This window comes from Dipteris shenzhenensis, chromosome 8, assembly GCF_047967505.1.
Source record: "Dipteris shenzhenensis isolate YYH24624 ecotype China chromosome 8, Dip_SZ_1.0, whole genome shotgun sequence".
NCBI lineage: Eukaryota > Viridiplantae > Streptophyta > Polypodiopsida > Gleicheniales > Dipteridaceae > Dipteris > Dipteris shenzhenensis.
Window position 1 is genome coordinate 31,451,054 of NC_141603.1, and position 27,785 is coordinate 31,478,838.

Here is a 27,785-nt window from a genome sequence, read left to right on the forward strand (position 1 = left end):
CCTTCCCAATCAGTCCAGCCACCTCAGCCTAATTTGCCACCTCATCAGTGACATTTTACCACTCTCAAGACATTTCCCCCAAATCACACACCCAAGCAATAATTGCCCCAAAATCCAACCTTTGCGCATACCCTTACCATGCAAGCATTTAATGCTTATTCACCCACAGACTATCATACATAACAAACCAATCCCGACACACCGAAAAATTATTGCCCTCATACACATAAGGCTGGGGACAATCACGAAGACCACATGTCATCCCTTAACAAAACACCGTCGCACATTGGATATCATGCTCTTGATTACCTTGGTGCAACCACACTGCATTATCATCATATCCCATGAAGTCCCTGCCGCCTACCCTAGATGTGTATAACTATGTGCCTACCCACAGCTATATACAGTGCTCAAAAACTTGATACAGGTTTTGTCCTATCAACGTGCATGTTCCTCTCTCCGTACCACAAATATGAGTGGCCTCAAGTGTGTTTTGAAAAGGACAGCTACACCTCCAGAGCCTCGTACCCCACTCTCTCTCCTCATTTCTTTCCTAGGAGTAGACTCCCAGGTGTATCCTGTCACTGTGGGCAGAAGATGATGTCTCTGCCTGTGTATGTCTGCGAGAAGCCATGTGGGTTGGACCAAAGTGTGCCTTTACGGTTCCATACAGCCATACTCAGCTTGTTTTGTGCACTCTTCTCCCGGCTCTGGCACCGTCATAGTTCACCCTCTTCTTTCTCCCCTTTCTCCCCTTCTCCCTTGTCACCTCTATCGATTCTTTCTCGAATAATCACTTTGCCATCTCTGTAGGCAGCCCATTTCCCTACCTCTCTTGCTGCCATAACCCGTACCATCTCTTCTCTCAGATGCTCCTGCTGCAACAGTGTGAGATCGTTATCCAAAAATATTCTAGTTCCTTTCAGGGTTGCCCTCATGCTCATGAGAGTGGACCTGTCCATAGCTGTTCGTAATTTCATTATGAGTGGTCTTGTTGGAGCTTCAGCTTTGCCAACCCTCCATGCTGTCTCGCATGTGAGGTTGACTCGCATCTTGGTGAACAAGGTCGTAGCATTGGACATAGGGGTGTCTCCAAATGTTAGGCCTCTGACTAGGACATTCAATGCCTTGCTACTCCTCCTTTTCTCTTCCTCCAGGGCTTCAGAGATGATCTCTTTCTTGGGGGCTGCCATACCCTTCTTAACCACATTCTTCCATTCTAGTATGTCTACGTTACCTTTAGTGATTTGGTGTGTGAACTCAGCATGCTTCCCTTGTATGGTTGTTTGTAGCGCTGCCATCTCCTTCTTAAGCAGCTCATTCTCGGTTCTCATCTCTTCCATTGCTTTGCACGTACCTTCTGATACCCCCTGCATATCTCTCAATTGCTGTAATTCTGTCCCCATGGCGTGCATTTTGTCCTTGAGGTTGACCTTCTCATCTTCCCATGCCTCTTTCTCCTTTTCCCATTCATCCTTCTTCCCTTTCTCCTTTCGCCATTCTTCTTGTATACGCCCCCCTTGCTTCTTGATTTCATTCAGGGTCTTATCAATATGCGTCTTTTCTGCCATCAATGCCACATTAGTGGTCTCGAGGCTATCGACCTTTTCGATCAAGGCCAAGAAAATTTTGCTAAGGTGGGTTAATACCTTGGAGGTATTCTTTGGGGGTGTTCCTGCCATGTACGCTGGTGGAGTGGAGGTAGCAGCTCACGGGGGACCCTGGGGCATCATCTTGACCTCCGGTTGCAGTTGGGGGGGGGCTTCTCTGTTCAGTCACAGTCCGGGGGGCCTGCGTACTCCTTGCACAGAATTTCGAGGGTCTTTATTGGCCCTAGTGCAAGCTTTTTGTATTGTTTAGGTAGGTAGGTACAGTAGGTGGGAGGTAGACTAGTGGTGGTGTAGGGGGCGGAGGCGGAGAGGTTAGGGGCTGCGGCGAGGCTTGAGGCTGAGAGGTGGGGCTAAGGGGGGTTGCACAACGGGCTAGGCTAGGGAGGCGGGGCTAGGGGCGGGACTAGGGGCTAAGGCGGAGAGGATAGGAGCTGAGGTGGGGAGGCTAGAGGCTGAGAGGCTAGGGGAGGTGACGCATGCTGCTAGGCTGCTAGGAGGTGACAAAGCAGCATCTCGAGAGGGCTGAAGGAGGTTGCAGAGCAAAGTAGCATGGCGGGGCTAGGGGCGGAGCAGCATGGTAGAGAGAAGAGAGAAGAGAGAGGGCGCTTCAGGAGAGACAAAGATGTATTAATGTCGGCGGGAGGCCTCACAGGCCTATGGGACAAAGTACAAAGTACACCAAAAAAGGAAAAAACTCACATAAGCCTCAATGTGTTGGAGCAAAGGTCGCCTAGGACGGTTCTGATGATGAATCCCTCCTCGAATACTCTTAGGAAGTGGTCGCGATAGAATTGGGTTTTGGTAGGGAGCTCTTGATCCCCCCCCGCCCCCCAAGTCTGAGATGTATGGAGCTGGAGGAGGTCTAATTGTATGATACGGTTAATCTCATCTCGTGGGATCGACTCAGAAGGTGTGCCCATGCTGTATTGAAAGGGAGGAAGCCTGTCCATCTGAATGCCGTGCTTGGCAAACCATACGGATACACGTGCATACCATGTGTCTGCTCTGCTTTGCTCTCTGCAAGTTGTGTGGAGTAGTTTTGCTAGCCCTCCCAGCGGTGAACGAAGCAAGAAAGACGGTTTCTCGTCCGTTGGAATTTTGCTCTTCACCGACAAACAAAGAACTCCCGTCACCGTTGGTCTTAAACTCTTCAGAGTCAGAGAAGAATATCTCAAGCCTGAAGATGGAAGCAGACCAGGAAAGGGAACGGTTTTGACTTCTCCACGTTTCCCAAGGAAGGAAGGCTTTAAGGGCCAAAAAGAAAAGGAAATGCAGCAGACAAGTAAAGACTCTTCCTTCCATTCCCAAAGAGGAGACGGACTAGATGGAACCGCAATGGACGAATGCCGGAAATGGAAGAGAGGAGGTCCAAGTGGCAACACCAGCACAGCAAACCCAAGGATCTCAGGGAGTTTCAGAGCACCAACAGACCCACTCTGATCTCAGTAGGAGGATCTCCAATTCGAGGATGAGGAGAGCACATATTTTAAAGGTAAAGTGGCTGCTTTCTTGGATGAGGATAGACTAGATCAATCTATTGAGTGGTTATCCTCTCATGCCCTTATAGGTTTTCTTCCTGGTCCAAGGCCTCTTGCTGTCGTCCTTGAGAACTGGCTTAGAAATAACTGGATAAGAAAAGGCCTTGGTTTTACTTGTGTGAGATTTCTTCGAAAGGGATATTATTTTTTCTGTTTGAGAAAGAGGATGTGGCCTGGAAAGCTCTCCACCATGGTCTTTGGACCATTAGACACCAACCCCTATATTTAGTGTTCTGATCCCAAGAGCTCAACCCAGATAGACCAAGATCTACTTTCGTACCAGTGTGGGTGGAACTCCCTGATCTCCCCTTTTCATTAGTCAATCAAGCTCCCAACCTCTGTAAGAGCTTGGGTCAAGTGATAGATGTTGAAAAAGAACAGCTCCTTAACCCTAGAGGGCACCCACCCCCAAGTTTGTGTCAAGCTTGATGTGGCTGAGGAGCTGCCATACACTCTGGTTATAGTCAATAGAAATGGGAGCATATTCATGGAACAACCTCTAGTATACAAGAATTTACCAAATTCTTGTTTCCTCTGTGGCTTATCCTCTCATGTTGTTAAAAACTGCCCTTTGAAGAGGAGTACAGCAAAGATTCCCCAGCAACCTCCCAAGCAACCTTCCAAACACAAATGGTCTGCCAAAGAAAAGCAAAAGCCTCAGATACAAGAAGATTTTGAGCAGAAAGGGATTAGTAATGTCCGAGATAAATCTATAGAAACAGTCAAGGAATTCAAGACTCAGTCTTTGAGAGAAACAGTCACCTTTCCTTTGGTAACAAACAATGCTTATGAGGCCCTGATAGAGCAAAAAACTGATAGACTCAAATGTGTTGATAAGAGAAGGGTTTTACTCCTGCCATGAAGAGGGTAGGGGAGGAACTGCAATAGGTGTTCTTTCTCATTACTACAAAGACTGTGTGTTCAATTTTCAGCAGGACATTAATCACAGATGGATCTCTGTTAAGTGCAAACTGAGGAGGGCGACTCTCACAGCGACTCTCACAGTTGCTTCAGTGTATGCCCCTACTGGTGCTATGGCCAGAAGAGCCATGTGGGAAGCTTTAGTTGATATAGGCAGTGATTGTGTCGTTTTAGGGGATTTCAATATGGTTCAGTGGTCTCATGATAGATGGTTGCAGAAAGGTTCTGTCCTGAGAGGTTCTGAGCTTCAAATTTGGGAAGATCTCAAGGAAAACCTGCAACTGGTTGACATAGGTTCAATGGGCCTTTTTACCTTGTGCAACAAACAGATTGGAGAGCTCAGAAGGGAGGCAAGACTTGATAGAATACATGTTTCTCAATCCCAGATCAGGCCTTGGAAGTCAAGCAAAGGGTTTTCTCTTCTCTAACTTTATCAGATCACAAGCCTCTCCATGCTTGGTTAGATTTGGAAACTGGAAAAAAAGGTATCTCATGGTTTAAAGCTGATCCTTCTCTTTTTAGTCTTCAGACTGTTCAGGAGCAAATCTTGGAGAACTGGAAATTAGCTTCTCCTCTACGGATTCTTGTTGTCAAGGGTGGCAAAATCTAACTTGGGTTATCTTCCTCTGTGCCTGAATGGAGATGTCATCAAGCTCATCCCTAAGGAAGGTGACAAATTTGTGTTAAAAAATTGGAGACCTCTGACCATGCTAAATTGTTCTTATAATTTTTTTGTTAAAGCCCTTGCTCTTAGAACAAGATGAACAAATGGATTCTCCAAAAACAAAAAGGCTTCATAAAGGGTGGCAGCTTTTGGAAGCAATCATATACAATCCCTCAAGAGCCTGTGTGGAAGGGAGAGTGTGGAGCACAGACACACACACACAAGCAGGATAAGCAACAAGAAGTGTGGGGATAAAAGGTATGTGTGTACCTCCCCTAGCACACAGTGAAGCTTTTATATGAAAGGATAAGGTTACAACACTAAGTACGGTGTACTTAGTGTACTTAACAAATAAAGTACTAAGTGTACTAACTGTACTTGGGTGGCCATAGAGCCTTTACCCCAACAACCTCCCACTTAAAGGCAATATGCCCTCAAGTAAAAATAAATGAGGCTCAACCTATACCCATCAACTGTCGGCAATGTGCAAACCGCTCTGCAGGCAAGCCTTTTGTCAACAGATCTGCTGGATTATCATCTGTGTGAATCTTGACAAGCTGAATCAGCTTATCATCTATCACCTCCCTGATACTTCACATCAATGTGCTTTGTCTTTGCATGAAAGACAGGATTGTGTGCCAACTGAATAGCACTCTGACTGTCACAATGCAACAATGGAATATCACCTATAATGCCCAAATCTCCCACTAGCCGAGATAACCATAAGGCCTCTTTGCATGCCTCTGTGGCTGCAATATATTCAGCTTCCGTAGTAGACAAGGCTATGCACTGCTGCATCCTTGACATCCATGACACTGCACCTCCAGTGAATGTATAAACATAACCGGTAGTAGACTTCCGGTTATCGGGATGACCAGCAAAATCTGAATCCACATAACCATGCACCTTTGCATCTCGCTTGCCAAAGCATATGCACAACTCCTGTGTGCCCTTTAGGTATCTCATGATACCTTTCACTGCATTCCAATGCTTCTTGCCTGGATTTGCCATATACCTGCTAACCACTCCCACTGCAAAAGCAATATCAGGTCTGGTAGCAACCATGGCATACATGAGACTGCCACAAGCTGAAGCATACGGAATCTTGGCCATTTCAGCCCTATCAGCATCTGAGTGTGGGCTGTCCATTGCACTGAGTTTCACATACGGAGGCAATGGAGAACTAAGGGTTTTCCCACCCTCCATATGAAACCTGTGCAATACTTTGCCAATATATTCGGTCTGAGACAAATACAATAAACGCTGTCCCCTGTCTCTCCGTATCCGCATTCCCAGTATGTGATTTGCATCACCAAGGTCCTTCATATCAAAGGCCTCATGCAATCTTTTCTTAAGGTCATCAAGCTCCTTACGAGCTCTACCAGCAATAAGCTTGTCATCCACATATAAAATGAGAATGATTAAGCTGCCATTGGCAGCCCTTTTGGTATATAAGCAGTGATCGTCATCACTTCTCCTGAAACCTTGGGACTTCATGAAGGTATCAAATTTCTTATACCATTCCCTTGGTGCCTGTTTCAGCCCGTAAAGGCTCTTTTTAAGCTTGCATACAAGTGACTCCTTGCCCTTGACTGCAAATCCTTCTGGCTGCTGCATGTAGATCTCTTCATGAAGATCACCGTGAAGAAAGGCTGTCTTCACATCCATTTGGCATAATTCCAAATTCTCACATGCAACCAAAGCAAGTACAATCCTGAGTGTGGTCATCTTAACCACTGGAGAAAAAATCTCATCAAAATCAACACCATACTCTTGCTTAAAGCCCTTGGCAACCAACCTGGCTTTATACCTTGGCTTAGCTCCAAGTGTGACTTTCAATCTATACACCCACTTGCATGGCAGTACTTTCATGCCCTTAGGCAACTGCACCAATTCCCAAGTACCATTTTTATGGAGACTGTCCATTTCAGACTTCATGGCTAGTTCCCATAGCCTTTTATCATGCATTTGCACGGCTTCCTTGTAACAGGAAGGTTCTCCAGAATCTGTAAGCATAATAAAATCTGCTCCTGGAACAAATCTGTCTGGCGGTTTCATTTGTCTAGTGGACCTTCGGACCCATTGGTCTTGCTGTCCAACTTGCTGCTCACCTAAAACAGGTTGCTGTTCTAGTAGATCAGGCTGCAGAATTATTCCTGGGAGGTCTTCCAAAGGTGGCATGTCCCGTAGTACATCTTCCGCCACTGCGGGCTGTCCATTTGGACCTGCTGCAGCATCATGCATTGGCTGATTACGCTGCTGTTGTGGCTGATTTGCAGCCTGCCTGAACTGTACAGGATGTCCCGAGTCATCAATGTCAACCTCTGAAGCATCAGAAGGCTTATCTGCTGCCTTAAACATACATGACTCATCAAATAAGACATCATTACTGCGTATTAGCTTCTTATTCACAGGATCCCATAGGCGGTAACCCATCTCACCACTGTCACCATATCCAAGAAAAATGCATTTAAGAGACTTAGGATCAAGCTTGCTGCGATTTTCTCTGCGTATATGCACGTACGCAGTGCAGCAAAAGACCCTCAAGTGCTTATAGGAAGGAGGTTTTCCTGTCCAAAGCTCCTCTGGCACTCTGCCATCTAGTCTTTTATTTGGTGACCTATTGATGAGGTGTACTGCTGTTTTTACAGCTTCAGCCCAAAATCCATGAGATAAAGCAGCATGTGACATCATAGAGCGAGACTTTTCCTGTATGGTTCTATTCATACGCTCTGCAGTGCCATTTTGCGCTGGACTGTAGGGAGCAGTGAGTTCTTTTTTAATACCTCTAGCATCACAAAATGCATTGAATGCATTAGACATATACTCCCCACCGTTATCTGACCGCAAAGCCTTCAATGTTCTGCGTGTTTGGTTCTCAACCATAGCAAGCCATTTCTGGAACACTGGAAAGACATCACTCTTCAATCGAAGAGGATACAACTACACCTTCCTTGTGGAATCATCTATAAATGTGACAAAGTACCGTGCACCTCCAAGTGAAGGATTAGGCATCTCACACACATCTGTATGCACAAGCTCAAGTTGAGCATCTTTATGTCCTAATCTCCTTTTATGAGGACACTGTAACTGTCTACCATATATGCAGTGTTCACAAAACATTAAATCAGAAAATTTAAGAGACAGTAAGTAGCCAAGGCGAGCCAATTGCTCCATTCCACTTATGCTCATATGTCCCATCCGGCTATGCCACATAGAAATATTCGGCAGCTCGGTGGCATGAATATCAGCATGATTACATACTTTAGCATGAAGAGTATACATTGTGTCAACCTTAGAGCCTCTAGCAACAACCAGGGCACCTTTGGTGACCTTCCAGAAACCATGACCAAAGCTGGTCACAAAACCTTCATCATCCAACATGCCAGTAGAAATCAGATTTTTCTTGACTTCGGGTACATGCCTAACATTGTGAAGCATAAGCTGAGTACCATCAGCAAATACAAGCCTGACATCTCCAATACCAACAATGCTGCATGCATGATTATCCCCTAGAAAAACGACTCCATTATTGCCTGCTGCATATCTTACAAACAATTCTTTGTAAGGTGTAACGTGGAATGAGGCACCTGAGTCAATGATCCAAGAGTGCATGTCTGCAAAATCATGGTGGGAGACTTCCCATATTGTAAATTTATGAGCATATAAATACAATGGATTTTACCAAAAAAAGCATGTCTGCAAAATCTCCTGCATGGAGAGAATGAGCATCCAAAGTAGAGAGAAATAGAACCTCTCCCTCACTGTCATAACCGTGTGTAGAATGAAGCTCTTCAATCTTCACACTGCTCTTGCCACTGCTTACTGGTACAATTGCTTTTGCATCTGACACATCAGTGTTTTTGGCTTTGTCTCTCTTATCATTTTTCAGTTTAAAGCACTGCTTTTTAGTATGTCCCTTTTTGCCACAGTAGTAGCACTCAACATCTTTGTTGGAGCAGGACTTGCTCCTCCCTTTTCCCCTTTCCTGAGATTTGCCTCTTTGCTGACTTCTCCCCCTTGCATTTAAGGCATTGTTAGGCTTTACTGCATCTTGAGCTTTCAGCTTCTGCTCTTCTTGCAAAATCAGCCCTGTGATATCTGAAAAACTTATGAAAGTGTTTGCATTTGTTACAGCTGTGGTGAATGTATCCCAACTTTCAGGAAGAGAAATCAAGAGTGCCATACCCTTGGTTTCCTCTTCATCTTCAGATTGAAGAACTTGCGCAGCCAATATATCTTTGTGGCTACACTCTGCTGCTCATATGTGTCCTGTAGCTTTTTCCACACACCCCAGGCTGTTTTTTCACCATCCACATTCCAAACAACACTCTCATGGAGTGACAATTCAATAATGGACTTTGCTGACAGATCAGCTAGTGCCCAAGCATCATCAGATGTGCCAGTGGGCTTCACACCTTTGTGTATAATAGGAGCATGAAACTGCCTGAGAATTAGCACATTCAGGACCATCTTTTTCCACATTGGGTAGTTAGCAGCACCCTGCAACTTTTTAATATTGAGAAGAGAAGATTCCGAGGATGAAGCCATTACAATCAGCAAGAAATATAACCCACACTTGGGTGCCTGACTCCCTGCAAACTAAGTGCACAGATGCACTTGTAGTTGTGCTCAAAAGTTAATTCCTGCAATTTTCTCCCACTTAACAGTAAATACTGTTTGTTTCCTGCCGGCTGCAGATCCAGAAAAGTAATACTTAATGCATTAATTGAGGCTCTGTAGTGCAGTACAGCAGTACCTTGATTTGACACAATGTATGTCCCTGCTGTAACAGTGAAAACAGCACTGTTTTATGCACTTTAAACTTCAGTAAAGTGACTGTTTACAGTCCAAAAATTGACTCCGGACAGTACCCGACTGTACTTTCTAGTACAGCAACAGAAATTGACTGTATAACTGTCCAAAACTGTCAGAATTAGACTTTCTCTTGCCTCTATAACTGTGTTACACAGTTTAGAACTTGAATGAGGCAAAAGCTTCTTGACTAGAAGCCAAATTTGAAGATTTTAGTGCATACACAGCTTTCCCAAAGCTCCACTGATTACATAAAGCATCCAAGTGTTTCCCCCAACACTGATATGCATAACAATGTCAAAAGCCCCAATTCATATGCATCTGCCACTGTCCCGTAAGTCATAAAATGCATCAAATCCTTGCACAAATCAACTCCAATCAGGAGGATATACGCAAATAAGTGCGTGTAGAAGCCAATGCTTGGCTGTGGCTACAAAAGCCCCTTGATTCCACAGTTCAGAAATGAGAATTTCTCTCACATTGGAGGAGTAGATCTGCAGATCTACCTCACTGACAACAGAAGGAACCCAAAAAACGGGTGAAGCGGGCTGCTATCTCCGAGCTCTCCGGCGATGGCGATGGCGATGGCGAGGACCTGCACCTGTGGACACTTGGCGCTTATGGCGAATTTGCTGGTGGCCTTGGCCCAGGCTGGCGGCGATGGCGTCACTGGTGGCTGCTGGCCGCTGGCCGTCGGTGGCTGCTGGTGGCACCGATGGCGCCGCTTCACTGGCTGGCGCCGCTTGGCCGGTGGCCCTTGGCCCTGGTTGGCGCCGCGTGGCCTTGGCCCTGGCGACGCACGGCCTCAAAGGGCTGCTAGCGTAGCGCTAGCAGCTGAAGGCGTCAATGGCGCTGTCTGAGGGCATGGCACTGTGCCTAGCGATGGCTGACCGACGAGGCTGGTAGGCGAGGAGAGCAGGAGCAGCTATCGACGAAGCTGGTAGGGGGCGCTTTCTTGCAGGCTGTCGTTGTTGCCTAGCGATGGCTGTTGGTGCTCCTTGGCTGCTGGTAAGACCCACGTTTGGGCACACCCACGAATAGGCTCTGATATGAGTTGTGGAAGGGAGAGTGTGAGAGCACACACACACACACACAAGCAGGATAAGCAACAAGAAGTGTGGGGATAAAAGGTATGTGTGTACCTCCCCTAGCACACAGTGAAGCTTTTATATGAAAGGATAAGGTTACAACACTAAGTACGGTGTACTTAGTGTACTTAACAAATAAAGTACTAAGTGTACTAACTGTACTTGGGTGGCCATAGAGCCTTTACCCCAATAGCCTGGGATTAGGTGAAAATTTCACTTCATTTGTTGCCTTGCTTCTCTCTAATGCCTCAGCCAGAATTTGTCTTAATGGGGAGATGAGCCAAACTTTTGCACTACAGAGATCCATAAGGCAAGGATGTCCCTTGGTCCCTTTGCTCTTTGCCATTGCAGCAGATGCCTTGGGGTGGCTTATAAAGGATCAGGTCTCCAGGAATTCAATTAAGGGAATTTAAGTCCCCTCAGGTAATCAGCTGGTCAACCAACAGTTTGCAGATGATACCAACTTAACTATCAGGAACTTTGATTATTACATTCAAAATGTCTGGATCAATTTTGCCTTGCCTCAGGTTCTAAGATAAACCATGCCAAAAGAAGATATGCCTTGCTCATTCCTATGGACTTCAAAGTGAGTATGAAAGACAGATGGGAATGGTTTTTAAATAGACTTAAAAAAAAGTTGGACAGATTAAGAGGTTTCCAGGCAAATCTAGCAGGCAAAAGGGTTGTCCTTAATCATTGTATCTACCCAATTTCTATTTTCTACCTCTCCTGCTGGTGTCCATCTAAATCAGGATTAGAAAACTTTATAAGAACCTGCAGATCTTTCCTTTGGGGGGGAAGTGACACTAGAAGAAGGATCTCAAAGGTTAGGTGGTCCTACTGTACCAGGCAAAAAAGTGAAGGGGGACTAGGAGTAGTCGATGTATAATTGGCTGCTTTCAAACTTGCTGCCACTTGGATTGTAAAAGCTAATTCCTCTCCTAATATGGATTGGGCTAAGTGACTATTAGAAACTTCAAGTTTGTCAGAACTTACAGAGTTCCTAAGTGGAATTCTTTCTGCTATCTATAACCCTAAGCCATGTATGACTAAGGGCAGTCAGCTATGGAAAACACCGTGGAATGCATTTGAATAAATCGAGTCAAATAGTTTTCTCTGGCAAAGGATCTTTCATGGCATTAGCAATTAAATGATGAGGACCTTTCTAGAGCGTGGCACCTCTTTCAAAAAGGTTTACAAACTTGGGAGGACATGTGGGATAAAGGTAACATCAGATGGAAGACATGGGTAGAGATCAGAAGAGAATTCAGACTGGGCAATGCTGATCAAGAACTTGTCATGAGCAGAATACAGCTCTGGTGTGGGGAGCTGTCTTGGAAAGGGGGCAGAATCTCTCTTGCCCATTCCCACCCTTGCTGAAAATATAGAAGAGATAGTTATCACACTCAACACTAGATGGAAGCTTTTTGACGTAGAGAGAAAGTGGAAAACAAGATTTATTTTGATATGGAAAAAAAGATTCTAGAAAAAATGTCCACACTTCTGTGGTTAATCCTTCACAAAGCTGTCTGGACCAACTGGAGGAGCCTGAGTATTGGTAAAGGGGATGGAATGTGCAAAACATGCCCTGGGACAAAAGAAGATATTGTTCACCTTTTCAGCACATGCCCTGGAGCTAGGAAATCTGGAAGTTTATCCAGATCAAGATAGGAGAACCTGTCAATTGGAAGTCTCTGCTTTTGGGAGATGCACTGAAGATTCCTTATGCCTATTATCAGGGCGCATGCACTTTGGTTTATATGGATTGCCAAAAATGTTTTTTAGTTTAATGATGAATACTTAAGTGCTGAACTACTATTTACAAGTTGGTATGATAAGAATGCTCATTTGCTTACTAACTGACTGTTTTGGCCCAAGCTAAGTTCCATCTAGACATAACTATAATGATCAGCTTGCTCAGTTACAGGTGGAGGTTGAGGAGCATCTCAGAGCCTTTGACAGTTGCACCAACTCCCCACAGGATTGACAGACCTTGCCTATCCCTTCTCTCTTTCCTGTTAAAAGGAAGAACCTGTAGAATCGCGTAGGATAGAATAGATGCATCTTGCAAGAGGTGTGAGAGCTCAATGAAAGAAAGATGGTAGTTCTCTATTATGATTGTGAGAGAGAGGACTCTCTCTTATAGAAAGGGGGAGAAGGTAATACCTTCCCTACATCAGTGGGAATCAGCCCCTACATCAGTGGGAATCAATCCCTACATCAGTGGGATTGCCTTTGTCTTACATCATCACTTAGGTCACACACTAGACACATCATAGCACTTGATGTGCCTTTACAACACACACAAACACACATGTGACTCCCCTAGATGCACACATGCACCATAGAGCAAGCCCTTGATCATACTTATCCCAACATACCCCCCCTCAAGGGGTTGCCTCTTGCAGTGTCAAGGATACATCTAGTCTCATAGTTTCTCATGCCATCTCATGGTGGTCAAGGATAAATCTATGGCTAGGATCTCATGCTAGCAAGGGTTCCCAAGGGTGTGAGGTTCACAGAAATGGGATAGACAAAACACATATCACATGGTCTACATCATATGGTGACCAAAGGTGATTTACCTAACATATTCTTTTTGGAGTACTACTCCAGGCAGAGAACCTCAAGATTTGACCAAGTGATGATAAACAAAAAAGACAAAGTGCCTAAAAAGCATAGTCTTCATAGGAGGCCTCATCTTGTGGAGGCACATCAACTGAAAGTAGATTGGCAGTTTCTGACTTTGTAGTTGCTTCCTTTTTGGCTTTACAATACTTTTCATGGTGATTGTTTTTGCCACAATGTTTGCATGGATTGATCTTGAAGCAATCTTTTGAGAGGTGATTAGTCTTCCCACAATGTTTGCAAGGTGAAAACTTGCCCTTCTGAATTTTTATGGCATAGGCTGTGTCATTGCCTCTCCGGAGTTCCATGTGCCTTTCTTCTTCTTGAAGAGCAGTAATAAGACCTTCAAGAGTAGGATTAGGAAGATTTTTCAAAGTGGTAACAACATGATCATAATCTTCAAGCATACTTTTGAGCAACATTGCCATTGCATCATCTGTAGTGATTGGAGAGTTGATAGAAGCAAGTTGAGTCATGAGACTCCGCATATGATTGACATGGGCAGCCAAAGGAGTGCCACTAGCCATCTTCAATTCAAAGAAAGCAATCTTAAGTGACAATTTTGAGATGTGAGAGCTAGCACAAAAAATAATGTCAAGCTTCTGAAGGAGACTCCAAATCAGAAATGTGATGAATATAGTCATCTCCTAAGCCAAAGAGCAATGATGCCATAGGCTTTCTCCTCTCTAGCAGGATCTCTTGCCGGGCGTGTCGAAGCTGAGGATTCTCCAGCATTAGAGGCTATTGAAGAAGAAGTTGAAGCATGTTTGAGAAGCCCCCAGAGGTTTTCCCTCATCAATGCAAACTTAACCTTCATTTGCCATGTGTGAAAGCCTTTACCATTGAACTTATCCATATTCAAGAAGGTAGCCATGAGAGGGTCTAAACCAGAATGGGCAGTGTCTACTCTTTTACAAGGCTAGAAAGAGTTGAAAAACTTCAAAGTACAAGCATTTAGTGTGGCAAAGACTTGTAACCAAATTCCATACTATAAAACATAATGGAAATGATGCTTCCACTTGCATGCTTCATAGAGGTGGCTAAATGAAAGTATTCCAAGCAAATCCAGGTGTAGCAACTTAAAGGAAAGCTGTAGCCATAGTTTTACTGATGCTATTCAACACTTTAAAACATCAGAAATGCTAAAGTAGCATCTAATCTAGCATCAAACTCACAACTTTGTCAAAACTGTCCAAAAGAGAGACCAGAACTTGGAGGGTGCAATTCTCACAGCTCATAGCTCTATTCAAGGGGATTTTTATGCAGGAAGAAAGGCCTTATACCAGAGAAGAGCTACCAGCAAGGAGCGGCGCAATGTTGCGCAAGGTCGCCATAGCCAGGCTTGAGAAGACAAACTAGTTTTTCGTCATTTTCTCCTCCATCTCTTGTCCAAATGAGCTTAGATTTCAGCAGTAGTTTGCCCTCAGTGTCATGCAGCACGGGCTCAGAGGAATTTACAGATAGGTAAGTACAGAGGCGGCATTGCGCGAAATTTCGTTAGAGAGTGTGAGTGTTGGGGTTGCGCGTACAGTCGAAATTTTTCTGATTGCTTGCAACTGGAAGTTCGCCCATACGTGAGGAGTTTGCAGCTCAAGGGGTTTGGGCAATGGTCGTTTGTAGGCAGAGAACAGAGCTCTCAAAGATTTGGGAAAGGAGGAGGAAAATGGAGAAGATGAGAAACTAGTGGTTTATGCTAGAGATAGCATCTAATGCTAGACTAGGCTAGATCTAGAACCTAATGCTTTGATACCAAGTGTAGAATCCCGTAGGATAGAATAGATGCATCTTGCAAGAGGTGTGAGAGCTCAATGAAAGAAAGATGGTAGTTCTCTATTATGATTGTGAGAGAGAGGACTCTCTCTTATAGAAAGGGGGAGAAGGTAATACCTTTCCTACATAAGTGGCAATCAGCCCCTACATCAGTGGGAATCAATCCCTACATCAGTGGGATTGCCTTTGTCTTACATCATCACTTAAGTCACACACTAGACACATCATAGCACTTGATGTGCCTTTACAACACACACAAACACACATGTGACTCCCCTAGATGCACACATGCACCATAGAGCAAGCCCTTGATCATACTTATCCCAACAGAACCAAGTGTCTAAACTTTGTTGGTTGAACATGAGAAGTATCTCTCTTACTATACCAGATGCATTAGCCTCCAACAGATATTGCAGATCTTCTCTTTCCCCGCTCTCTCTTCTAGTAAGAAGAGCCAGTGGAGTGAAGTGTTTTGGTTTTTCACTTTTCAATGAGACTTTATGTTTCTTAATAGCCATCCCTCCCTTGAGGAGAAGCTTTTGTACTTCAGGGAAATTATTGTATAGATCTTATGATTATAATATAAACATCAGTCCTTTTTTTGCTCCAAAAAAAAAAAGACTGATGCCAGGTATGTGTAGGACTGCACTATTTCTACTGGCTCACCATGGTAGGTGAAGCTGAGTCGACGGAGTACTGCACCTGAGTTGTCGAAGACTATTATAACCTTGGTCTTCCCAAGGTTGACTGTCAGGTCTCTCTCTCTCTATAAAACACCGTGACCTTTATGATAGGCCTCTAACGCACAAACATACACCGAACACTAGAAAAGGGACGGCAATCCATATTTTTCATCAGCACACCTTGCAGCAATCATGACTTCTACAACCCACACTTTCAATTTCTGCTTTTACAAACAAGAACAACGATTAAAGGAGGCTCTCATACATAAGGAATACTCTGGTATGGCGCAAAGTAGGAGCACCACTCTTCTTCTAATCATAGGACACTCACAACCCTTCTCTGCTCCTAAAACACAACTGCTTTCCTATGCCTTTCACAACAAAAACAGGTCGCCTATCCTATTCTGTGTTTTCGACCCTCTCTCTGTGTGCTCGGTTCCTTTTCAAGAGTTCCTGCTTCTAATTGAGACTTATATACCCATAAGAGCACTCTGCTTCTTCATCATCACCCCCTTCAAGCATCTCTAGCTCCACTTCATTGGCCTTTGCCAAGTTTGATTCCTCATCTATGATCTGAGAGTCCAAAGTGTCATAAAAAACTCCTTCACCACCTTTTATAAATGACTCTGCAGCACTATCATTGGCGATGGCAAAAACTCTTTGTTACATCCCATCACATCATTAGTTTCCTCTGATTTCATTACATCGTATCATTGGCATTACCAGTCTGTGAAATTGATACATCGGAAAGAGATCCACTACTTGGCGTATAGGCAACAGAGGCACATCCAAAGAAGGCTATACAAGCTTTGATGCATAAGACCACTTCCCTTGTAAACTGGGCACATTGGTCAAACACAACTGATGCATTTTTCACTGCTTGGTATGTGCAATTTCAACAGCTTCATCAAAGTAACGAGGATTCTTCAATTCCACCTTCAACGACATGAGCCGAGCGACAAAATTCTCGATCTTCAGTGCTTCGAGCGGTACTTCAGGATGCAAAGAAGCCTTCCATTCTTGCTACAACTTAGCAAGGCGATTCAGGTAGTGTTTCACATCCTTAGTGGGCGCTTGCTAGTGGTTACACAACTCCTTCTAGATTGGTGTTGGCCAGCGCAAAAGGTAAACCTCCCTATATAAGGGACCATTGGGGGCCTTGCAAGATTATTCTGTATCCTCACAATTAGCTGCAAGTTGGAGTAGCAGGGAGGCCAGGGATCAGGGGACCTTGTACCTCACACAGTGGCTGCAGACAGGAGCAGCAATGGAGGTGTTGGATAAGCACAAGAGCAGGATCTAAGAAGCCCATTGAAGCTCCATATGAGCTGACATTTTTGGAGGTGCCAGGAGGAGTAGAAGACAGTTCTGAGGAGCCAGGGTCCACGTCTAGGCAGTACATTGATCATGCCTTTTGGAGGCTTTGTCCATCTTTGGAGCAACACATGTCTACTGTTTCTACTCCACTTTGCATGGTTCAATATCTGTGTCCACTGTCTGCATCTATCTCTATCTACTTGTGTGTGCACAATGGACAGGAGCGAAATTTGAATTTATTTCTGTACCTGAATTGAATGTTTGAGCAGTATGAGCCTGTTATTTGTAATGATTGATGAATACTGGACCTTTTTGGAAATGAGGTAATTTGGTTTATCATCTGACTTGGAAACAGCCACGTTCAAACTTAACGTATGTAAGATATTTTATTTCTGGGCTTGCATATTGTACTTCACAGTGCCTCCCTCACTTCCTCTTTCGCCACTTCCTCCTCGTTTAGTTCCTTTAACTTCCTCAGTTCCAAGAGTTTAGTTTCTCGAGACTATAAAACAAGACTACTCTACCTAGATAGAATAATGTCTCTGGGTCTTTTTTCAATAAAAGTTTTTGAAAAATATAATGTCAAAGTTCTTTTTAAACTTCAATACATCTTGGAAAACTTCTCTTTTGAGGATTTGAATCTAAATAAGCTCCATTATATACAACTTAAAACTTCGTTGGATTGCTTCTTAAAAGTAAAAGCTTCCTTTCAAAGCAAAGAAGTCTATCTAAATAAGGAACTCTTGATTTGTATTTTTACTTCTCTCTCTCTTGACAAGATAGGCTTAAACTCAATTGTGAAGTCTCCTGAAGTAACGGATTCTCTCCCTCATTTTGTGAGAAGAATTTGGAGTCAAACTGTTGTTCTACGGCTATGTATAAATGGTGCTTTTGTGGGTCAGTCTGGTTGTCGCATGCACATTTGCCTCGATGCATTCTTAAGTCTCTCTCTTTTTTTGGGGGGTTTGGAGGGGGGGGGGGGGGGGGGACAAGTCTGTAATTGTGTCCTCAGCTACAATGTATTCATTGCATTGTATTATACAGTTATACCTATTGTCTGATCAATTGTATTTTCACAAGTCTGTCCTTGTGAAGTTTTGTTGAATTCCCTCTCCTCAGATACTTCCAGGTGTTTAAATGATTTTTGCTTCATGATGTGCTGTATTTGTGGGAGCAATGCTCAGATATAGAGTGCCTGATCCGTGGCCATATCAACAAGCTCAGCTTCTTTTCAAGTTTCCAGAGGTCACTGCAGCAGAGTGCCAGCTAGATTTTGATCTGGTTGCTCCAGATGAAGAGGTTATCAGTCAATGTATTCTGAACCATGTCTAGTTCTTGCTGCTTAGCTCTCTGATTCTATGCATTTTTTGTTTTAAATGAGATTGATTCAGCATATTATATACAGGAAGTATCTTGTTCATCACCCTAATTATGATCAGAAAATTTGCACAAGCAATACCAACCTGGGAAATTTTTGTCTAGGGATTAAAATCTTTCCTTGTGGAGGAAAACAGCTTCAACAGCACTCGAGTTCTTAAGGTGAGGAACCAGGATTATGAATTTTGTAAGAGATCTAATGGTGAGATGAACTTGTGTGCTTATCTATGGTTTCATGAGCAGAGAACATACTTTCTGAAGACTGTAGTGGTATGCCTATGCAAGTGTGACATTTTTTATCTGTTGTTTCAAATTGGAAGAAATGTCTAAACAGAAAGAGATGTCAGTGTTGATTTGAACGTTTTGTTCTTTTGGAAAAAAAGATCACCTTCTCAGCCTTTGGTAGCACTGGATCAGCCTCTCTCCTTGCTTCTCTTTCACCCGCCTCCACATGCTAGTCCCGCTTGAGACTCCTTTGACTCCCTCCAATCCTCCCCCTCACCTTCTCTTGATTCTGATTCAGGAGCTCTCTCACTTGGGTTCTACCTCTTTTTCAGCAACTATTGCAAGCCCTGTCTAGAACAGCTGCTCCTATGGGAGTTTCAGCGCTTGGGACCCTGGAATTTGGAGGCATATTCCCTGGGTCTTGCAAGGGGACACCATAGGGGCAGTAGGGAGTTCTTCCTGCCCCTTCTAAGGCGTTAACTTTGCAGCCCCACAAGGCAGGGAAAGTGGACCTTGAATTTTGTTGACCTTGCCATGAAGACCTTGATAATGCAGATGCTCGGGCACTGGTTAGGCCTGTAGGACCCTGGATATTGGCTTGAGCTTTGATAGAAGGTTGTCTTTCCCCCAAAGCTAGACCATGGCTTGGATATTTATCGGTAGTGATTCAATTGGATACGAATGAGATTCAACAACATCACTCATTGGTCAGTAAACCAGTGTTCTAGCAAGGTGAGAGTGTCGGCTTTGATTCTAATTTATTGGACCCACAAGGTGGGCATAGAACTATTGATGCCCTTGATGAGTTATCGCACAGATCTGGATTTTCTCCCTCCAAATCCCTGTAAAATCTGCCAGCCTCAGAGATTGTTACACATACCTTAATATAGTAATGATATTTATTACTGGCAACCATCGTCTCGATGAGTTGGACCATAGTGAGCTGGAATGTGCAGTTTTCACAATCATGTAAGAAAACAGACACACCGTCTCATTCTTTGACAAGAGCTGCAGCAGAGGGCCCAACTTTGTGGATATTCTTGTGCCTCAAGCACATGTTTTCTCAGTGGATATCAATATGTGTGGGCACCTTTTGCTAGGGAGAAGCCCTCAAATCTGGTCACCACTGGTGGGATGGAGTGAAGGATTTCAGTTAGCCTCATATCTATTTGACTAGGGAGGTCATGTGAAGAACCAGTCTTTTCGAGAATGCAAATGTGTGCCATGCATGCAGAATTTGAATGCCAATTGGCCCTCCAATTGGGGAAGAGCGCCCTCATTAGAATACTTGTTTCTATTTCAATCTACATGCAAGGTGTGTGTGAGAGATGGCGGATGAATGCAAGGTGAATGAAGAATGCTACGTGAGATTCACAATGAAAGGGTGATACCCTTTCATTAATGTCCCTTGAGATCACTCAAGTTCCATCTTCCCATTTACACCTACCCTTAGCCTATGACCCATGCATCTACCATTCGATGCACCTTAATGCACCCTTCCATTCCTATTGCCCCTAGGACCTAGACACGTGTGTGCACATTTTATTAATAAAATAAGTATCACATGTCCAAATTTGATGCCGTCTGAAGCAACGGCTCCAAGTGACGTAGGATGCTCTGACTTTTTGTACAAAGGGGAACGTAAAGAATTTGAGGACCGTGTTATCTATAGCCATGGTCTACCTAGTTCAATGAAACATTTGGGTGAGAGAATCGTTTTAATACTGACCAATTTGTTGAGAATATGTTTCAGCTTATTAAGCAGGTTACTATAAAGAGATTTCAGCAGCTAGGTATTCAGAAGAGGATTCTGAGCATGAAGAGATACTGAAGAGGCACTGCAGTGGTACTTCTGTATTTTGAATATTCAGCATCAAGAGGAGGATTTAAGTTTTGATTCAGAAGATATCGTGTACTACCATGAGAAGACTATTTGCACATTATGAAGAGGAGATGAAAATGCAGAAGTAAAAGAGAAGTGTATGCAAGAGAAAAAGACAAGAGAGGATCCAAAAGAGGATTTCTGCCGAGTCAAGCCAGAGGGAGTGTCATGACAAGAGAAATCACTAATCCGTGATTATTAGACATTAAAACATTATTATATATTATACGCCAATGGTGTAACATGTATATGTATTTATGATGGACACCGACCGATTTGTTATGGCGGTGGATCATCTGAGTAGACAGGACCCTGATGCCAGAGTCTCATTCTTGAAGAGAGAGCTATCTCATACACATATGGATGAGGGAATTTTAGAGAGCATGTTTGCAGCAAGAAATGATGCCAAAGTCTCGTTCTTGAAGAGAGAGCTATCTCATATACATATGGATGAGGGAGATTCCATGAATGCTTACCTCACAAAACTTTAGGATTTGCGTTGAAGAGCTTCTTAATCTATAGAAACTCATCAATCTCTTTTTCCAGCTCTTCTATTTCAGCCCTATTCATCCCATAAGACACTCTACATGGCGGGGGAAATTCTTTATTCTCTGTCCATACTCTTCAATGAATATGCCTACTCTCTATTCAGTTCAATGAATGGATTGCATTTACTCTTGGTTCTATGTTCATCGTAGAGTCCTGGGATGAAGAGGTAGAAGCCTCACCCTGCTGCTTGGATGCTTTGCCTTTCCCTTTTACCGAATTGGTTTTGGCAATTTTGGCTAATAGAGTAGGACATTTATGCCATGGATGCCCTGGCTTATGTTTCTTACATCTGAAACATTTACCCTTCTTAATAGTCATGGAAGGAAATGGTATCCATTCAGGACGTGATTAGCTGTTAACATTTTGTACAATAGCTTTCTCTTTTCTTTTGTTGAAAGGTTTCCGAGGATTCATTTTTCTCTCAGCAATCTCAACCAACTTAGTGAGGTCTTTCAGAGTGGTTGGATTGAACATCTCAACCTCATACCTCACTTTCGGGGTTAGGGCTGCTAAATACTTCTTCCTTCTATCATCCTTACTCTTCTCAGGTAACTCTAAAGAGAGTTTCCATAACCTAGCTGTAAATTCAGGGTTACTCTCATTATCGAATTGCCTGAACCTTTCCCAGCGGAAGGTCAATTCTTTTTCATGCCTCAGAGGCATGAAAGTGGCCTTAGCTGCTCTATAAATTTGGACCATTGAAGAATAGGCTCTTCTCCGGTTTGTAATAAGAACCACCACATCAAAGCATCCTTTTGTAGATGCAATGTGGCAAGAGCAAGCTTCTTGTGGTCGGTCTTATCTTGATGGGCAAAAAATGGCGAATCCAATTGAGGCTTTTATTTACCTCTCTTGCTCCATCATACTTTGGGAATTCTATTCTCTCTCGAGATTGAAATTTGGCTCCCTTCAAAGGGGTACCTAAATCGTCATCCCCAAAATTCAGCACTCTCTTAGTCCCTAATTTTGTCATCATGGACTGTTCGAGAAACGAGCTTATCAACAGGAGACTCTTGTCTCCCTCTTGCACTTGGATTATAATCCATGTGTATGGGATTTTGAGTTAAAGGCGTAAACAAAGCGCCTTGCTCTTGGATGGACTCGTTTCTCCCTTCGTTTCTAAAGAAAAACTCCCTATCAAGAGATTCTTGAAGTAGAGATGAAGCTAATTCTATACGTGGGTTATCATACTCAATATGTGTGTAACTGTCATCTACATTATCCTCTTCAAGAGGAGGTGATGGTGTTTACTCCTTATCTCCTTCTGGTAGTGGAGAAAAAAGGATAAGTTCATTATTAAATATTCTTTCCTTTTAGTAATGCAAGAGCGAAAATGACTTGCTGTAATTTTAGAAAAGGGGTTTACTTTATAGCAAAAGTCAAGTGTTGTAGAGTTGGTGGTACTTATCTGACTCCCGCTTCGCTTGTGTCGAAAAACCACTTCAAAATGACCTCTTCTTTCTTAGATGCCCCTCCGGTACTCCCACCCACCATCCCGATTGGACCACACACCAACCAAGTCATTCGAGAGGATCTCCAACAGCTACACATCTTTAGGACCTGGTTGGAGCCGAGGGAGCTCCCAGTGAAGCTGCCAGTGAAGCTGAGTTTCTACAAAGATTATTGTCCTTGTATTTCAGAGGAGGGATTCATCACACCACTGGGGTACACTGAGCTTCATATGCCTCACTCACTACGGACCTAGGAGAAGCGTATATTGATGGTGGATCGCTTATGCATATCGTGCGACTGTCAGGAGGTTGAGTCAGAGGAGCATTTTATTTTCAGGTGCCCAATGTACTACAAGATCCGAGGTCGCTACCATTGCCTCTTCAGAGACGGCTCCGGGCTCCTTTCCAGATTCCTCGCCTACCCAGATCAAAGATGCCTTGTGGCCTTCATTCACAAGGGGGTCTGACATAGAGAGTACTTACTCAGGCGACGGGGCTTGGCCACATCATCAGACACCTCTCAGAGCAGGATCACAGAGTTCTTCCCATCGAGTGACATTGATCGTCTAGTCTCTAGCCGCAGACGTGACAGAGACCCCGACCCCGATCGTAGCACGACACACGAGACATCGAGGAGACACACAAATCACTCTGGGCCTCCCGTCATTGTTTAGACCCAGGATACGTCCCACGGGAGTCACGGTGGCTCTGGTCTTATGTCGAGCCTCGTCCAGGGGACCGAGACGCACGGCACCCCTTAACGGGCGCCAGCGTCCCATCATCGGCTATGCACTAGCCAGGGCGACATGACATACGGAGGATTCCACTCCGCTCCAATCCTTTTCTTTTCTTTTCATTGTTACATCCAGATGTATTTGATTATGTATGATCAGACTGAGGGTTCAGCACGGGTGATGATGCTCGTTTCAATAGCTCCACCCTTACTGTGATTTGTATCAGGTTTTCTTTCAGTCTCATAGACTTATCGGTCTTCCGAAGACTCTAATAAAATTTCTTCTTTCTTTTCTCTTTTAGCCTTTCTTCCTTGTTTTTATGCTGTAAACTGGTACACTCCGTTCGGGCTACTTGTTTTGAGCAAATTGGTGCTCTAGATACCGTTATAGGGGGTACTTGGTGGGTGGATCACCCCCTTAAATCTTGTTCCGATCCGAGTTTTCGTTGGGGAGAACGGGGAGGTCTCTTTTCCTCACGGTTTAAGGGTTTTAAGAGTCTATTCACATGGGGGGGGGGTCACCCCGTTAGGACACCCCGTTCCCTGTCCAAAGACCACAAATATTAGAGAAATCCTTTACCTCAAGGATGCCAAATTCCATGCCTATAAAAAAAACATATGGAGCTCTCCTGCCGTCTCGTTTGTCTTGCCAGGATGTCCAGTAGGCCTCGGACTTCACACAAAATCCGACCAAAGGGTTGTTTAAGGCACACATTTGGCGCTCATCGTGTCCTCTTTCGCTCGGTATTGTGCCGCGTCGCTGTTGTCTTGCACACCTGCATCCCTCCAACACGGGTTTTCTTGTGCCCTCTTCCCGTGCATTCTGCGTTGGCTGTTATCCTGTCTGCTTGCGCCCTCCCTCGTTCTCGCTTCTTCTCCTTCTCTTTCTGTCCTGGTAGTGGCTCGTCGATGCTCTGATACCAAATGTGAAGAACTAGTCTTTTCGAGAATGCAAATGTGTCAATGCATGCAGAATTTGAATGCCGATTGGGCCTCCAATGGGGAAGAACGCCCTCGTGTGAGTACTTGTTTTTATTTCAACCTACATGCAAGGTGTGTGTGAGAGATGGCGGATGAATATGAAGAATGCTACGTGATATTCACAATGAAAGAGTGATACCCTTTCATTAATGTCCCTTGAGATCACTCAAGTTCCATCTTCCCATTCACACCTACCCTTAGCCTATGACCAATGCATCTACCATTCAATGCACCTTAATGCACCCTTCCCTTCCTATTGCTCCTAGGACCTAGACACGTGTGTGTACATTTTATTAATAGAATAAGTATCACATGTCTAAATTTGATGCCGTCTGAAGCAGCGGCTCTAGGTCGACTAGTCCTATCTACTCCGATGATCCACTGCCATAACAAATCGGTCGGTGTCCATCATAAATACCTATACATGTTACACCATTGACATATAATATATAATAATGTTTTAATGTCTAATAATCACGGATTAGTGATTTCTCTTGTCATGACAGGTCACACTCATGGTTGGGTACCTCAGATTACGGGTGTTGAACATAAATGCTCTAGCTTACGCACTGCAAAGAGCCCCGTTTCGGTGCTAGTGTCTACTTGAGGATTATCAGAGGAGACTTCAACAACTTGGACTTAGGCCTGGGCTGCCATTGGAGTTACTTTTCTTTTTACCCCAATGGTGGTACTTAATTTAAAAGGAGACTCAACTGGCTTCGCCTACTTGGCTTGACCACTAGGCTGTGAGACACTTCCTTTGCTAACCCACTTCTTCTTACACCCAGTTTTCTTTGGGTACTCATACCCAATCCCAACTGCCCAAACCCATTTGGTCTGTTTCCTTTGGCATCCTCGTAGTTCAAGGCTATGGCAATTGCTTCATCTCGAGTGTTCACGTACTTAGCCCAAACTTCCATCTTGATCCAATCATTCAGTCCGAAATAAAATATTTTACCTGCACCGATTGAAGAAGAGGTTCATAAACCTTCATTACACATTCTCTGAATTTATCGGTGTATTCAGCCACTGATAATTTCTCAGACGTAAGTTTCTATACTGATCCCAAGCTCAGGATGCTTTGTCAGGAAGCAAGAAATGCTTTCTAAATTCTTTCTTGAACCCCTCCCAAGTTGTGGATGCCACTCCATCCCTTTGCTGTTTTATCCACCATCTGTCCGTTGCATCATTAAAGATGTGGGTAGTGTCGCAGATTTTCTTCATGTCATTCCTGATTTCACAAATGGGGAAAGCCTCTTCCCATTTGTGCAACGAGTTTTCTATGACATCAGAATTATAGTCAGACATCCGACTAGAATACTTTTCTGGCCTATAGTTGGCAATATTAGGCACCTTAGCCCTCCTAGGTTCGATTGTATGAACATTGTTTTTAGGCTCCATTGGATCTTTACATTTTTCCTCATGGGATGGTCTAGTCGACAAACTGTGAACCATTTTTCTAAGCTCGGATTGCCCTACATTTGCTTGGAGTTGCTGAGGCAGAATCTATTGTAAGGCATCCTCTAATAAAGCATTCTACGTGACAGTGTATCCACTTGGCGTGACAACTGCGGGGTAGTTCGGACTCCTGATTGTACGAGATCAAGCTTAGAAGCTTCTTCTTCAACTTCCATTGCTATAGCTTTGCCTTTATCTATAGAGCCTTATTTCTAGGAAGTTTAACCTGTCCGGGTTAGTTGAGTTTGAGTGTTTTGATAATTTATTTATAAAAACACTACCGCCTGAAACTGTATCTACAACTGAAAGTTAAACTCCCAAAATCAGCTAACTAGGCATATATGCAACTGCAAACCAAAATTGCTTTTCCCTATGCTAGGGAAATTCCTGCAACCTCAAGTAAATAGAAACAACTACCGCTCCAGTAAAAAAAACTCGGTAAATAAAAACAACTACTGCTCCAATAAAAAAATTCAGAATTTTCCTTTAACACAACAAGCTGAGACTCAGATAAAGCAAGGAAACCCCTTGGTCATTTTGTGCTGCATTGAGAGATCAACTTGCCCAAGCGCAAGGAACCTAGAAGGCGGCAGGAATGATTGCTCAACGTTTTGAAGGAAGAAGCTCATGTGGACATCATCAGCGACGAAGTGATCGAAGGAGGCGATTTTTTTTTTTTGGGCAATCAAAAAGCTCTTTGGAAATCTAGTTCGATGATAATATGTGCACTTCAACTACCAGCCTTTACGCTCTATTCAAGAAAAGAATCACATGTATAAAAAAGTGCTCAGCCTCGCCTTTTGATTATTGCATACGAGGCTCCCAACAAACTAGGGCCGATTTGTTACTGAAGGAATGAGCTGTGCAATGAAGACTGGACCCAACTTGTATAAAAAAAAGGTCGATTATGTGGTCTGCCATGGATCCAAGATGGGCATGTCTTCTTGTGATTTGTTAAGGTCACCTGTGATCGGGGATAGATATTGAATAGACACGTGGGCACAACATCTTGGGAAACGATTGAAAGTTGTGTCGCTTAATATACCAATCGTCGTCTTTTCATCAAGTTGGCAATGGAGAGACAACTGCCAATTGCAACGATCACCAACGAGATCACCAGCCACCCATCATCAAAACCCACGTAACACGCGAAGAACCACCAAGATCTCTGTATGCAATCAAAACGTTGTGTACTATCTCGTCATGATCGCCTCCATCTCCCTTTTCCGATCATCGGCTCTGATACCAAATTAAACAACCAACATGAACCATAACCAAAAGCTACGCACAACACAATTTCTCCTTACAAATCGCGGGCGATGGCACTCAATTAATCCTCCCAGCGAATCTGTGTGACAACAAGCTCGATTTTGAATCATACGTGAATTCTCCTGCATGTTGTACACAAAGTCCTCAACTCCCTGGATGATTTCTACATGTTGCATGTCAAGTTCCTAGGGCTATCTTTAGGTGTATCATTTACCCCTCTCTTGGAGTATCACTTAATTCCATTTGCCCCTTGGCAATTACACATTTTGGTACACCTAGGCCTTTGACCTTAGAACCATCTAGTCAATGCCAATTCGCCCTCACCAAGGACCTTGACATTAATTCCTTTAACCATATACTTGAAGCGCATTAAATGAAATACAACAGTTGCTCCTCTAAAGGAAAATGCCCACCGACCCTTCGGAGGTATGCTTGAGCATAACAACAAAGGCTCCTTGCTAGCTTTGTAAGGTCCATTAGAGCCTTTTTTTTTCCCAAGAGAAAAAGAACTTCTATTTATGCTTGAAATAAACCACCATACAAATCAGCAAAAAACCAAAAATTGGTGCTGACCATGGGACAAAGAAAAGCGAGCTGGTGTCGCCAAAAAATGGCCAACTTGTTTCTATGAGAACCCAACGTATGGCTTAGGGAATCTCGGGAATAGGGGCTAACAACCAAGGTGGCGGGCTATACAACCAACAAATGCCTCTCCCAGTGAGGATATAGAAAATGCTTGCAGGCCATGCCTTGCAGAAATGCTTTCGCCTTTTGGTGATTGCTTTAGAACCTGGAGTCCCGCGCTCCCAAATGGCACGTAGGGTGT

The 27,785-nt window shown here is 43.8% G+C and overlaps 1 pseudogene across 1 annotated transcript in view; it reads left to right on the top strand.

The window, feature by feature from the left end:
* The window catches only part of LOC147899383 (flap endonuclease 1-B-like), a 134,801-nt pseudogene that overhangs the window by 73,546 nt on the left and 33,470 nt on the right, over positions 1-27,785 (top strand). The window contains exons 13-14 of the transcript XR_015541408.1: positions 18,219-18,333; positions 18,517-18,573. The product of XR_015541408.1 is annotated as a flap endonuclease 1-B-like (transcript). The remainder of the gene's footprint in view (positions 1-18,218; positions 18,334-18,516; positions 18,574-27,785) is intronic.